The 16194-nt window shown below is 31.9% G+C and overlaps 1 protein-coding gene and 1 non-coding gene across 6 annotated transcripts in view; one reads left to right on the forward strand and one right to left on the reverse strand.

The window, feature by feature from the left end:
* The window catches only part of SGCZ (sarcoglycan zeta), a 781719-nt gene that overhangs the window by 403046 nt on the left and 362479 nt on the right, over positions 1–16194 (reverse strand). The gene's annotated exons all lie outside the window — the stretch shown is intronic.
* LOC118609476 lies at positions 6299–6443 on the forward strand. Its single transcript, XR_004953452.1, has one exon. It is a non-coding gene; the product is annotated as a small nucleolar RNA SNORA57 (small nucleolar RNA).

The raw sequence follows: 16194 nt of genomic DNA on the forward strand, positions 1-16194 counted from the left end.
AGAGCCAATACAGTGCAAATTTATGTATTTGGCTCATTATTAAAACTAAGATTCATAAATTCTCTTTAATTTCTATTACATTTTTCTTAGTCCTCAGTTGTTGTATTCTACCTTAATTTAAACAAAGTAACTTGCCTAAAAAACATTCCAAAAGTAAAGCATCTATAGAGCAAAATTAATAAATGTTATTTTTCTTTGATAGTAGAACATTTCTCAGAGTTCTGTAGTTTTGTTCAGTAGAGATACAGGGTAATTTTAGTTTGCACAAACTTATTCCAAGAAGTTATAACAAAACCCAAATCTTCAAAATTATAAATGGTCATGTGACCCCTTTTGATAGAAGCCTAGTCAAGTCATACATTTTCCATTGTCACTAAGGAACCAAGTTTCTTTACTTCAGACAGTTACCTCCCAATAGCTAACATCTATTTTGTTCTTACTGACTCAGGTACCATATTAGTTTGCTAGAATTGCCATGATAAATTACCAGGGACTGGGTGACTTAAACAACATAAATTTCTTTTCTCATAATTCTAGAGACTAGAAGTCCAAAAGTAAGGCATCTACAGAGTTGGTTTCTTCAAGGGCCTTTCTCTGTGTCTTATAAATTGCTGTCATCTTCCTGTATCTTTATATGGCCTTCCCTAAGAACCAGACTCTGTCCAAATTTTCTCTTTTTATAAGAACACCAGTCATCCTGGATTAAGGCTTATGCTAATGACCTAATTTTAACTTTATTAATTATTTAAAGACCTTATCTTCAAATACATTCACATTCTGAGATACTTCAGGTTCAGATTCTAACATAAAATTGGCAGGGGGGAGGAGAGACAATTCAGTCCGTAAATGGAATGGGAAAGAGGATCATTGAGAGTGGTTGTGACAAAAATGTAACCTTTATGCACTGTTGGGGGGAATGTAAATTAGTACAACCATTACCAAAAATAATATGGAGGTTCCTCAAAACATTAAAAATGCTATTACCATGCAATCCAGCAATTACACTTCTGGATGTAGACCCTCCCAAAAATGAAAACAGGATTTTTATAAAATATATGCACAGCCATGTTTATCACAGCATTATTCACAACATCCAATATATGGAAACAACCTAAATGCCCACGAGTAAATGAAAGAATAATAAAATTGTGATATATACACACAATGGAATGTTGTTCAACCATAAGAAAGGAAGATATCCTACTATTTGCAACAACATGAATAGATCTTGGGCACATTGTGCTAAATGAGATGAGTCAGAGAAAGACAAGTACTATATGATATCCCTTACATGTGGAATCTAAAAAACGTTAAACCTATAAAAAAAAATAAATAAACAGACTAAAATGGTGGTTAACAGGGAATAAAGGGCGGGGGAAGAAGGTTAATGGTGCTTATGGATATAAACTTGTAATGAGTAGTAAATAAGCCAGAGAGATCGAACGGATATTATAATGAACATAATTAATAATACTGCATTATAATGATGTACTGACAGTGATTCAATGGCAATCATATTTTATTATATAAATGAATCAAAGTAACATGCTATACACACTAAATATATAAATTGTAGCATGTTAAATTTATCAAATTAAAAAGCAAATAAATACAAAATTAGTGATGTCAGCTAAGTAGCTACATCCATCCAATTGAAATAACCTTTCTTTTCCTTCACCAGTGAAACTCAGATCATTCAACTAATAATCCTTCTCTCAGTCTTCATTAGGAGTAGTATCCTTAATTCAGAAAGTTTCCTCTGCATTTACTACTACAACATACCGCACTTTATTTTCATCTGACACCCCTGATACTTTGCAGAGTTTACATGACTTTCTAAAGCCCACTTGGGTTTAACAGACCGAGAATATTTCATTCATTGATTTCTTTCTTTGTTGGAAAGCCAAAACAGAGACGAGTGACGGTATCCCAAGGCCATACAATGGTAATAAAAGTTGGTTGTTAAATTGCTTTCTGAAGAATACGACTCTATTAACTAAAAATAAGCAACAAATACAACAAATAAGAAAACAAACAAAATCCTTCTTTTTTTGCCAAAGAAAAAAAAAAAGTGGGAGATAAGTAAAAGTTAGGCTTTTGACTTATGTATATAAGATACTCCACGAGGTCAGATCTTTCTGAGAGTGAGATTCTAGAGATGTAAATATCAACAACTATTCCGGCCACAAACATTGGTGGCTAAAGGGTCCACAAGGGATCTTGGAGAGTAAAATACATAGTGTAAGAGCCTTAATTAAATTTATTAGCTGTGAATCGTAGAATGTATCTCATCTTTATCTGTTTCTCTTCAATGGCTATATGTTGTTCATTATCATACTTTGTGCAAGGAGATTCTTTCAGGGAAGTTCAGAGATTCTAATTTCTAAGGTGGAAAATAGTTTATAAAAGCCATGATGATAAGGAGTAAGCTAATATCTAAGTAGTATAGCATCTTGAAAGAAAGTGATAGTGTGAAAAGAAAAATGATCATATAAAAACAAATGATTTCCAGCATATTATTCAATGATTAATAATTACATTATTAATGGCACTTATCCACATTCAGTAAGTACACCCACATTGAAGAATAAATCTGGAGTCAATTCTCCAGAGATTTGATATGATTTATAAGCACCTTTATATTACACATACAGACACACACACACACACACACACACACAACGCACACACACAAACACACTAACAAATCTGGAGATTACCATTTAGGAAAATAGAGATTAAATACTTCTATTTCCTTTGTTAGTGAATTAAAAAGTTATCCAATAGCTAGATAATATATACTACAGAAGTCTAATACTAAAGAGTCTAAAATTGACCGATCATATTTATTTTTAATATAATGCTCCTTTTTCTTGTATTAGTTTTCAGTTTAGAAAACTATTACATTTCTATACAGCCATTCATATAATGAGTAACAAAATCCTCGAAGATTGTGATATTACTTACAATTAATATCCTTACCAATAAAGGCTCTCAACATAAAAAGAGAAGAGGATAGAACATTTTGATGCGATTTCTACTCATATTTCAGAGGGGATGCTTATCATGCTAGGTCATTAAAGACTTCAATTTTTATACAGTACAAGTATGGCAATTTTAATTTTACTACAACATAACATATCTGTACCACAGAAAAGAGGAAGCATACCTACATTCACTCATAATAAGCAGCAACTGCATATGGAAGTGGTCTCCCTGGCTCCTTCTACAAGCATATTCTTAGGCCCCAATGCAAAGTAAATCTTTTCTATGTCCTGTGTCAATGAGGTTAAGATTGGCAGTTAAAAAAAAATGAAGAGCATATAAGAAGAAGGGTGAGGGTTTATAGCCACCACGAACAATGCAACTAATAGAAGTCACTTATCAGCCTGCTCATCTTTGATTATGGAGTCAGTGACTTTAAATTATCTCCTGGAAGATATTATAAAACCATTCCAAAATCAAAGATTTGGGTATATTAAAATGCTTACCTTTTAATGAAGTTGGATTAGTTGGGTTTCTTCAAATTGTTAATTCCAGAGAAGGATCCTTAAGTGATTTAACTGACTGTGCTACCCCATGTCAGGTTTATTAAACACAGGTCCATCACAGGGAAGGTGTGTGTGGTCTTTTCCTCTCCTTCCCTTTATAATCTCATCCTGTATCCCAAGTTTCACAGACTACCAAAGGAGCTAAGAAATTGCTTTCTTTTTTAGCGGGACCCTGTGGATGGCTCATAAACAGACATTTGGTAGGTTGGCAAAATATTGTACTATGAATGTCCACTAATGATGTCCCATTGTTTTTAAATCTCCTTCTCAGTGTGAAACTGCACTAATTGAGAGCTGACATAGGCACAACTCGAGTTCCTGAGGTGCTACACAGTTAATATTAGTCAACTCTGTGCTTTCTCAGTTGTTCTGAGGTTACTGGAGCGCTTACACCATACTTTGGATCATATTAGGAAATAAAATTATATATTTCATTTGAGCATTAGCTTTTCCTTCTTTTCCCTGAGTTGATTTGAGGACTTTCTCAACGTAAATTTAAAAACAAAATCACCTTTGCAAAAGTAGCAGGTAGATATAAAGACATGTACCGAGTTAGGGATCTCTTTACTTCCTAAATATATACTATCTCTTTTGCCAGTAATCTTCAGATGGCAATGCTAACTCAGAATAAAGCATGAAAACTATTAATAGTATAACATACAGTATCCATCAATGAAATCTGTCATAAAAATAATTGGCACTTTTCATTATATATTTATCATTTTTGCTTAAAGCGTTAGACACCAAACATAGATGAGAGAATGAAAGTTTTGTTGGTAAATTATAGTTAGTGGCAAAATAGAAATTAAAACCAGTTCTGTATGTTTAAAACTTGTGTGAATTAACGTTGAATACCATTTGTTCATAAAAGTGAGGATACACTTATTCTGTGTCGTGTAATTTTCCTTTGACTCATACTGTATTTTAAGAAGTAACCAGTGTTACATAACTGACATCTACTAAAGTTAAGCCCATCCTTTGGACCACATTAATCAAGAAATAAACAACTGATTTAACTGTAAGTTTTGCATTTATAGTAGGGTCTTACAAAAGAAGCCTTTAAAGACCCTTGTATATATTATTACATTCTATTCTCTCTTCTAAATATATGACACTACAATCACCATTTCATAATTTATAATGGATAAGCATTAAATTAAAAAAAATTAAGTATTGTATCTTCTCCATAATATAGCATTTTAAGGGTCATAACTAATAAACATTTACATTAAAAACATTAAGTTGCTGTTATTTAACAGAACTGCTAAATGTATCATCTGAAAAAATTATAACTAAATGCTTTTTATTATATTGCCAGAATTGGTTGGCAATAAACCATGCTAAAACCATTTGTGCAAAGATACAAAATATAGATATTTTCTTAAATTGCTTTCCTAAAAGCATGTCTGAAAGGAAAATTAAATGTAGGCTGCATTTAATTTTGAACAATATGAATCATTAAATAAATTCAAAGCACTGCAAAAGATATAGATTTCATTAGTACGGCTGAATTCAATAATCTTAGGAGTAAAATAAAATCAACAAATTCTTTTAACTCAATTTTTTAAAGAAAACTATTTTTTAAAATTGTTCCAACTCATACAATTTTGTTTCAAAATTTAACCTCATTAAATATCCTATCTGCTTAGTCTATATATATATATATATATATATATATATATAATATATAAAGCATAACTATTGATTTCTGATTGCAACAGTATTAAAATGATAATTGGGATACTGCATTCAGAGAGAACTAGATTTAACTTTATAAATATTCATATATTCTAGAGATGAAACACGAGCCTAAAGTTTATACACCAACTAACAATCTAAACATGCAATTCAAATAAACCATCTGTAGTTGTCTTGATGATCCATCTGTGGGGATATTTAAACACTGACAGCACAGGTGAGCAGTCACAATAAATTTCTTGAATTACAATATATAAGTACATGCATGCGCACGCGTGCGCACACACACACACACACACATGCCCACACACCAATAACGAACATTAGCTTTGCAAAATTATCCAACTTTAAAACTCAACAATGACTTAGTTTAATTGTTCATGTTGTCTTTTTCTGCATTAACATATGCAGATTAAATTAAAATTTAAGCAGCTATGATATCCATTTAGTGAATGAGAATCATCTGGAAAAATCAAGTCACCCCCCACCCACTACTTACAATATAGGAAATGCAGAAAGAATGAAGGGTAGGCAAGCTAAATTATCTATTAAATTTATTTGAATCTCCATTTTAATGATATTTTGTCATACACATACATCCTCTGGATACTTTGACTCAACCTTAGCAAAAATTATAGTCTGTAAATTTGAATGAGCTAATGAACGTTAGAATGTTTACTGACACAAATACTCCTGAGAATGCAAAGCACTAGTAAGCCATTATTTTTAGTTTTGATAGATAAGGTGATTAGAATGCATTTACATTTCAGTTACTTAATAATGTAAAGTAAATGTATATTTATTCTTTATCTTTTCATCACAAGATTAAGTTTCAGACTGTTTAATAATTAGTAATAATAAATATTTAAAGATTATTTTCCATCTTGGAAAATAATCGATTACCTAAAACTTTGAGATTGTGTATGCTTTCAATAGGAAACAGCATTTACTAGAATGTCTGTGCCACGAGAACTTGAATTTACTTGCTAACCTGCTATCACCTCACTGATCTGCTTAATGAACTCGAAAATTATAAAACACTGCTGAACCCTCCTCTTCTTGGTGAAGATTGAGCATATGGTCCCAACCCCCATAATGTATGAAAACAGAGGGAAAGGGCTCTGGCCCCTTTCATGTCATATCTTTGGTGCTGGTGGCTTCCGGGCCGTGGATTCTATCCTCAAGTGCTCAGATGGAGAACAAGAAAAAAGGAAAACAAAATGAAACAACAACAACAAAAGACTGTGGATTTTCTTGAAGTTAGAAAAAGCATAGGGTTATCGGCATTTTCTTTAAGAATATTTTTTTCTAAATAAAATAGATTAATGGTTGCTAATATGTCCATTTTAATACAAACCCCAAAATCTCATTCTTCTGTGCTCTATGGAAAATCCTATTTATAGACAGTAGCAAATGTTATGATTTGGAATGTCCCATTAAATATAATTTCCCATAAATTTACCACCGAAGATTTGAATAGATACTTATAGAAGAAGACATACAGATAGCCAACAGTTACATGAAAAGATGTTCAGTATTACATGCACATATCAGTCCCCTTATCCACACCATATACTGTGAGATGTGTCCAAGATGGAAAATGCATAGCAGTCACTGATCAGAACAGTGGGTTGATTCATAAGTTTGGGGACATTAGATCTATGGAGTAGGTATTGAGTGTGATACAAACATTCCTGAGAATGCAAAGTACTAGTAAGCCATTATTTATAGCTTAGATAGATAAGGAAGAAGGTTAGTAAGCAAGAGCCTTGTGGGGGTTCCACAGAGATGTCATAACATAACAATATTTTCCTCTGTGTAACATTGGACAAAGGTGAATAGGTCATAAAAGATCAGTGCCCAAGTAGTATCAAAATTTGGCCACAAGAATAAAAGCAATGGATTAAATAATTAGTGATGTTGAGCATCTTTTCACGTATCTTTGGTTATGTGTATGTTCTGCTGCCTGATTTTTAATTGAATTGTTTGGTTTTGATTATTGCTGTTATTGATGTATGAATGCTTTATATATATTTGCATATGAAGTCCTTATATATGGTTTGTAAATATTTTCTCCTATTCTATAGGCTGTCTTTTCATTTTGTTGACTATTCTTTTGCTGTTCAGAATTAAAACCACAATAACATATTACCTTACACCTGTTAGAGTAGCTATTATGAAATATACAAGAGATAAAAAGTGTTGGCTAGGATGTAGAGAAAAAGGAACCCTTCTGCACTGTTTATAGGAATGTAAATTGGTACACCCACTACGGAAAACAGTGTGATAGTTCCTCAAAAAAATTAAAAATAGAACTATCATAGGATGCCAGCAATCCCATATCTGAGTATATATTTAAAGAAAATGAAAATGAGATTTCGAAGAGTTATATGTACTCCCATGTTCATTAAAGCATGATTTATAAGTCATTATGTAAAATCAACCAAGGGGTATGTAATGAATGAATGGATAAAGAAGATGCGAGATTTATAATGAAATATTTTTTCAGCCATGAGAAACAAGGAAATCCTAACATTTATGATAACAGAGATGAAACTTGAGAACATTTTACTAAGTGAAATAAGTCAGACAAAGAAAGGCAAATACTTTATAATTTCATATGTAGAACCTAAAAAAGCTAAACCTACAGAAACAGAGAGTAGGATGAGGGTTACCAGAGGCTGAGGATTGGAGAAAATGGGGAAATACTAGTTAAAAGATATAAACTTCTAGCTATATATTCTGGAAATCTAATATACAACATCGTGATTATAATTAATAATACTGTACCATATACATTCAAGGTCTACTGAGAGTAGACCTTAAATGTTCTCACAACAAAAATGAAATGGTAATTATGTGAAATGATGCTTGTGTTAGCTAATGCGATGGAGGTGATCATTCTGCAATAATATAAGTGTATCAACTCAACACCGTACATCTTAAACTTAATGTTACATGTCTATTATGTTTCAAAAAAGCTAATAAAAAAAGAAGAGAAAAGGAAAAAAAAGAAAAGAAAAGAAAAGAAAAAGAAAAGAAAAAAAAAAAGAAAAGAAATGAAAAGAAATAATGGCCCAGAGAGAGATCTGGGAAAAAAAGAACAATCAGTTCTCATTATAGTTTTCCTGGACATCAATGTTCCCAAGTAAGGAATTTAGTTTCTCCCCTGTGTGTGTGTGTGGTGTGTGTGTGTGTGTGTGTGTGTGTGTGTTATTTCCTGGAGCTCAGAAAAATTATTTCATCTACCTCAGTTTCTATTAAATTATTTGTAAAATAGAAAAAATAAAACTACTTACCTCATAAACTTCTGTGAAGATTATGTAAACTAAAGAACATCAGGATCATAGTACCAAACACATCATAAGTGCTCGATAAGTAACTTACCCATGTTTAGTAGAATTGTTACCATTGAAAAGACATACATAGAAAAAAAATAACTCAAACAAAACAAGTATTTTTTTTTAAATCCAAGCCAAGATTTAGAATGAAAAAACTAAAATTCTTAGTTTATTGCCCCAAATCTGTGATTCTACCTACACTGTAAGAAAGATTTAAGTATTGCCTATATACATTTTTATGGAGGAAAACCTCAACATAAGTAACATCATTTAAACTAGGAATGTCGAACTGAATGAAGATGATTATTTACAAAAATTCAAAGATATACCTGTTTGTTGAATCAATATGTTTGTGCAGTTTAAATATGATAAATTATATTATTAATGTTTATCATTTAAAGTGTTAGAAAGGAGTTAAAATATCAAATCAGTAGAATTGCTACATGAAGGCAGGGAACTTTAAGATAGTTTTTCACCTCGATAGTTGAAATTAAACCAAGTAAATTGAGTAAATTAAGAAATTGAGTATATTGATACATCAATGATTAATGAAGTATGATTAAAGGGTGACATTTCACAGCTGGGAAAAATAAGGGAACTCAGAGGTAAGATAATGAAATTAGAGAAATAATATAAAATAATAAGATAAGCTAAAAAAATTGCTTTCCTGTTTTCTATCCTGAAACTCAGGACCCAAGCATTGCTGCTTCAAGGCCCAGGTGAAATAGCATTTTTTATTTTTTATTTTTTAATTTTATTTACTTGTTTGTTTCTATTTTCAATTACGGTTCAGACTCAGTATTATTTTATGTTAGTTTCAGATGTACAGCATAGCAATATATAGACATTTATATAATTTATGAAATGATTCCCTCGATTAGTCTACTACCCACCTGGCACTATACATAATGATTATAATATTAATGACTACATTTTCCATGCTGTACTCTACATCCTCTTGAAAATTTTGTAACTACCAATATATACTTCTTAACCCCTTTACCTTTTTCACCCAGCTCCCCAACATTCTCCCATCTGGCCACTATCAGTTTGTTCTCTGGAACTGAGTCTGTTTTTGTTTTGTTTGTTCATTTATTTTGTCCTCTAGATTCCACATATAAATGAGATCATATGATACTTGTCTTTCTCTGACTTATTTCACTTAGCATAATACCATCTAGGTCTATCCATGTTGTTTTAAATGATAAGATTTCATTCTTTTTCATGGTCGAGTAATATTCTATTGTATATATGTACCACCTCTATCCAATTTTCTACTGATGGACATTTAGGTATGTCCATATCTTGGTTACTGTAAATAATGCTGCAATGACCACATGCACCTTGGATAGGAAGAAGTAATATCATCAAAATATCTATGCTACTCAAAGCAATCTACAGATTCAATTGTATCAAAATACCAATTGCATTTTTCACCAAACTAGAACAATTAATCCTAAAATTTATATGGAACCACAAAAGATCCTGAATAGCCTCAGCAAACTTGAGAAAAAAGGAAACAGTTGTAAGTATCACAATACCTGATATCAAACTATACTAGAAGGCTATAGTAATCAAAACTGCATAGTACTGGCATAAAAACAGACTAACATATCCATGGAACAGAACAGAGAACCCAGAAATAAACCCATACCTATATGGCCAATTAATATATGACAAAGGGGGCAAGAATATACAATGGGGTAAAGAGAATCTATTCAATAAATGGTGTTGGGAAACTGGACAAGATGTATGCAAAAAAATGAAACTAGACCACTCTTTTACACCATATATAATAAACTCAAAATGGATTAAAGATTTAAACATGAGACCTGAAACCATAAAACTGCTAGAAGAAAACATAGGCAGTGAACTCGGATATTGTTCTTAGTAATATTTTTTTTTCTGATGTATCTCCTCAAGCAAGGGAAGAGAAAGGAAAAATAAACAAATGGGACTATATCATATTTAAAAAGTTATGTACAGCGAAAGAAACCATTTAAAAAATGAAAAGACAACCTACTGAATGGGAAAAGATATTCACTAATGATGCATCTGATGAAAAGGGGTTAATATGCAAAATTTATAAAGAACTCATGCAACTCGACACTCAATAAAACTAACATTCCAACTAAAAAATGGGCAGAGGACATGAAGAAACATTTTTCCAAAGAAGACATACAGATGATCGACAGACATGAAAAGATGCTCAACATCACTAATCATTATGGAATTACAAATTAAAACCACAATGAGATGTCACCTTACACCTGCCAGAATGGTTATCACCTATAAATTAACAAAGAACAATTGTTGGCAAGAATGTGGAGAAAAGGGAATCCTCATGCACTGTTGGTGGGACTGCAAGTTGGTTCAGCCACTAGGGAATACAGTACAGAAATAGTAATTTTTAATATTATGCCATTTAAATATTTTTTGCACATTAAATATCCACAGAAATGTTTCCTTTAATGACAAGAGAATATAAGAAAATATCATTTAGAATCTATTGGACTAAGAGAACTGAATGTTGGGGCATTTAGAAGGACAATATTCCTCCCATTTCTGCCTTAATGGGTGAAAATGTAAGCACTGTCCCTAACTAAAGAGAGAGATGTCTTTATTTTTCACTCTCATTACCATGTAAAATCTCAGACATTCTTTTTTTTTTTTACCTTAACAGAATGTAGCTTTCAAGAATCTTATGAGATTTTTAAGCTTTTAACACCATCAAACATGAAAGAAGACAAACAGTTCAGTGGTGCTATGATACAAGTTGAGTAAAAGATTATTTGATTATAAACTAGAATATTTAAAGCAATGTGAAAGATGCTCTCTCCAGGCACACACCTTTAATCAAGTTAGCTACATTTATTTAAATCTAGAAACATCACTTCCATACCAAACAAAACAGCTTTGCAGAATGCCTATTACTGTAAGTGCCTATTCAAGTTTGTGATGAGTAACTGAATTCTCCTTTTGTCTTTCCTTCCCTTTGTACGATGAGAACAGATTATATCTAATTGAAAACTGCAGTCAGAATGCAGACCGACATGGTTAATAACAGGTGTTTCTAGTGAAGCATCATCATGAAATAAATTAATATTACATTTCTTTGATAAATAGGAAATCTGATGTTATCGAATGTACAATTTTCCTTTTAAAATTGGATGTAAAAATAAGAAAAACCACAGATTTTAAGATATCTTTCTTGGTGTGAGCCTATCTTGAAGTAAATGCATTTTCAATTTATTATTTTAATTATCTTTTTATATCTTATTTTAAATCATGAACATAAAGTTTGAGCAGGTCAATGATAGGGTGATTTTTTTCTCTCTCTAGGCAATTTAGTGAATTAACAAAAGACATGTATTTCATAGAAGAAAAGTTAGAGTTAGTGACTTCCAGAAGTCACTTTGAATGGTATCAGTAATAAGGCTCATTAGGGGAAAAATATATATTTATTGACCCCATCGATCAGTTATATTTACAGTGTTTTTCTTATTCAAAATCTATACTCTAGTAAAAAAAAAAAAAGCAGAGCCAATTATATATATCTAATACATTGGACAATGGTAATAATATAAAGACTATAAGCACAATAAGTAAGCACTATAATGGATATAAAATTTCCGCATAACATTTATATGTCACATATATTAAGATCTGGAATACTCTACCTATTTCCTCTAATAACAGAGATGGACAGTGTGGTTGACAATTAGTTGTTCCTAAATTTCTTTCTCCCAGTTTCCCATTTAGCAGTACCTGTGCAGTTTAGGAAGCTTCGGTTGACCTGAGACATTCAGGGTGTTGTTTTGCCTAACAAAAGGAACCTCTTCTGAGGTGGCCAAGTATTTGAAATCTTAGAGGATTTAGGATACAATAGAACTATTACCAATGTTTTGCTATAATGAGAGGAGCCAAAGCAAAGAAAATTTTCAAATGCAAAGAGGGCAAAGATAAAAGGACTCTTTAGCAACATAACCAAAATTCTGAAATGACAACAAAAAAAATCCTTCCTCTGTATTTTTAGTTACATGCACCATTATAACTCATTTATTATTTAAACTGGTTTTAGTTGGAGCTTCTCCTATTTGTAGCTGAAATTTTCCTATGTCACACATGAAATTGCATTTATTGAGTGGTACATCCACCAGCTACTTAGCGTGTTTGTAAATGCAATCAGTAACATCTCTTAAGCTACTTGATCAAATCTCTTGTGAAGTCAGCCCTACTTCTAAATTTTTAAGTTACACATTTTTAAAATAGCCTTTTATTTTGCTTAGGCCAATCTGAACTGAATTTACTCCATTCTATTATTCTTTTTTTATTTAAATCACTTATCATCTAAATTTATTGTAATAGTCAATTTATTAACTGAACAGCCCAAATGGACAATAAGCTCTGCGAGAGTAGGGACTCACTAATATATCAACTAAAATATTGCTTGGCATATAGAACACCTTCAATAAGTATTTGTGGAATGAATAAAATAAATCAATCCTTTAGAAATTGTGCTGGAGGGCAAAATGAATTATAGAAATTGTAAAGGAGTTTGGAAAGAAAGCAAAAACAAAAGAATGTTATTAAGAGATGGTAGTATAAGACTCAAATCAGTTAAATTTTACTGATATGAGAGTTTAGGTCTGATGTAAAGATATTTTATGCCAAAAAAAATATTTAAAAAAACATAAAATCATTGTTTATTTTGTTTAAGAAAAACGACAGTCCAGGTTGATCTTCATGACAGATAAGACTGAAATAGTAGGCATGCATTATTATTTCTTATACCAGTCGTCAGCAGTTGTACTGTTTTCATTTTATGGAAACTCATTTGTGGAACTGGACAGTTTCCCTCTCCATGAGACTTGGAGGGAAAATTCTGGGCTACTCTAGCATGCATTTATCTGCCTGTGGATTATATCCTTACTCTTATACTTGGCCTGCTTTCTTCCATGCCCTTCTTTACCCTACCATCTTATTTTAAGCAGAAAAACTAGTTCCTCTTTTCTTAAAATTCTGCATTCATGACTTTCTATTATCAAGTAATGTGTTTTGTTTTAAGATCAATAACTATCATCCCTGTCTCTCATGTCCAAACTTTTATGCAAAATAATACATGTATGTAGGATGTACATATTTTTATAGAAATCTCTCTTACTTTTGGTCAATTTTCACTAAGAATGGAGTGAAAACAAGATTAAGATACTTATTGTGTATTGTTTATAAGAGACATGTTGCAATAGCATTTAAGAAGAAATGTTTTCAAGTATGCATACACTACACACATTGTTGTTATGTCTTGACTTTTGAGAATTCTTAAGGACCTTCATCCTTACCATTTTCTTTAAAGTAAGTCAGATTCCTGGATATGATGCTCCACTCCCATAGTCTAATTTCTGGTCTAGGCTGATAAAATTATGGAATATCATATTGAGTCACAGTCCTAGTTAGTGGAGCACTGAAACAGAGTGTACCATTTCTTGTGACTTCCGTTATCTCATGATCCAAAGTAGCAGAGTAGAGGATAAGACCTCTCTCTTTCTTTCTCTTGCCCCTATGTGACTGCTAAGCCTGGAACTATTGTTCTGGATAGACAGGTCCAACTCTCCCCAGTATTTGTGCTGCTCTGGCACTGGAAGACATAGACAAAACTGCACTACCCTTGCATGTAAATGGGCAGCTGTAAGACTGTGGTTTAGTATTTAAAAATAGAAATAGATGAAGACTACCTTACCTACTGTTTTTATTCAGGATGACCTAACATATGAAAAAAAAATTATTTTAGATCAGCTCATATCAGTAGAGTTCTGCAGCAAAAGTTATAGCTGGCATAACTGACAATTTTGTCCTTAATAGCTCAAGAACCTCAAAGAGAAAAAGAGGCAGTAGAGGCGAGTGGCTAAATTTGATTATTCTTATGTCCCTTGAAAAATATATCATTTTACGATCACACTCATGTCATATACTTCAAATATTTGAAATAATAGGTCCCAACAAAGCCTACAGGGATTGCCCCACTTAGAATTGCAATCTTTCCTTTTCACCAGTATCATTCCTTATCCCTTTAACCTAATCCACATTTTTTCTATACAGATACTACATTCTAACATGTTAATATATATCTTTATATATACATATATTCTCATGCTATATATTTATTGCTTATTTTCTATTTATCTCATCCTCCATTAAATCTAAGTTGCATGAGCGGAAGTTTCTTTATTACATTTATAGATGTACTTCAGGAGTCTAGAAAAATGTCTGACACATTAATGAACAATAGTTTTTGAGCTATATTTCTATAATTGCAGAATACATAAAGGTTGTGTTTAAAAATTTTGCATTTATAAATCTTAATATTATATTGGATTTCACAATGAGTTTTAATGTTTCAATGCGTCACACGGTTTATTCAAAATGCATTTGTGAACTTGTTTCTGGTAAATTTTTTTGACTTGTCTCATTTGTACTTACTATTGACTCACCTTTTTTAAAAATCTTTCTTTGGATGGAGTCAGCATAATAGAATTCAAATTGGTTTTAGAATTGATTAAAATAATTCTACTTCACTGTTTCTTTGTGCCCATGGTTTTGTTGATCTTTACTGAGCATTGATTTTCACATTCAACTGCACTTTCTATTTGTTTTATTGAAAACATTAGAAGACAAACTGACTAAGAGGGACATAAATCCAAATGAACAATTAAGTAGCTCTACTAATTTGATTTTTAAAGTGTCAGCAGTTTTTCATAAAATTCTAGAGAAGGCTCACTTGTCTCCTCACCAGCAGAAAGTGCAAAGGAGGAGTATTTTATAATTGCCTATGATAGTCTTCTTTTTAGTTCTGAACGATTGTTAAGCCCTCACTTTCTGTGAATAATGACTCTTGCTAAGACTTTATTCATGAGTAAATGATTTCACTATGTAAGAAAATATATATAAAGAAATAATTTGGTAAAGAATGAGATTCACAGAAACTTCCATATCTGATCCATTAGTCAAATTCACCTCCAATAAAGCTCTGCCAAGTGCCCTGACTGCCCATAACTGAAATGAATGCTTTACAAATAAAATGACAGATGCAGCTTGTGTCCTCTACAGCTACTATTCTGCAATAGTATAAGACATAGCATAAAATATAGATAAAAGAGAAACAAGGAAATTAGAAATACATTTGGGGCAAATTTAGGATGACTCCACTTTAGTGCATTAAGACCAGGTTCAAGATAAACGCATAAATGTGTAGTTCAAAGGAAATTTATCACATTAATTCTAAGATATTTTAGTGAAAAGAGTTAAACTTTGACCTAACTATTCAAAAGGGAGTTTATCATGTTCAAACTTCAGTAACTATTGGTGGAAACCGGCAACAGTGTGAAAGACATGCAGGCCGGACTGCTATGACAGGCACATAGGATTCTTTTGGAAATTATTTCAGTTGGGGAACCAAAATTTAGAGGCCCTCAATGTATTGCTTTCTCTTTTCTCTTATCACAACACTTTCCCTATACCTCTACACTAGAATTTTTCAAACTGTATCATCACTCTATTTTCACATTTCTGTCTCCTGCACTACCATTTAAGTTCCTCAAAGTAAA

The sequence above is a fragment of the Rousettus aegyptiacus genome, unplaced genomic scaffold (genome assembly GCF_014176215.1).
Source record: "Rousettus aegyptiacus isolate mRouAeg1 unplaced genomic scaffold, mRouAeg1.p scaffold_m13_p_11, whole genome shotgun sequence".
In the NCBI taxonomy this organism is placed as follows: domain Eukaryota; kingdom Metazoa; phylum Chordata; class Mammalia; order Chiroptera; family Pteropodidae; genus Rousettus; species Rousettus aegyptiacus.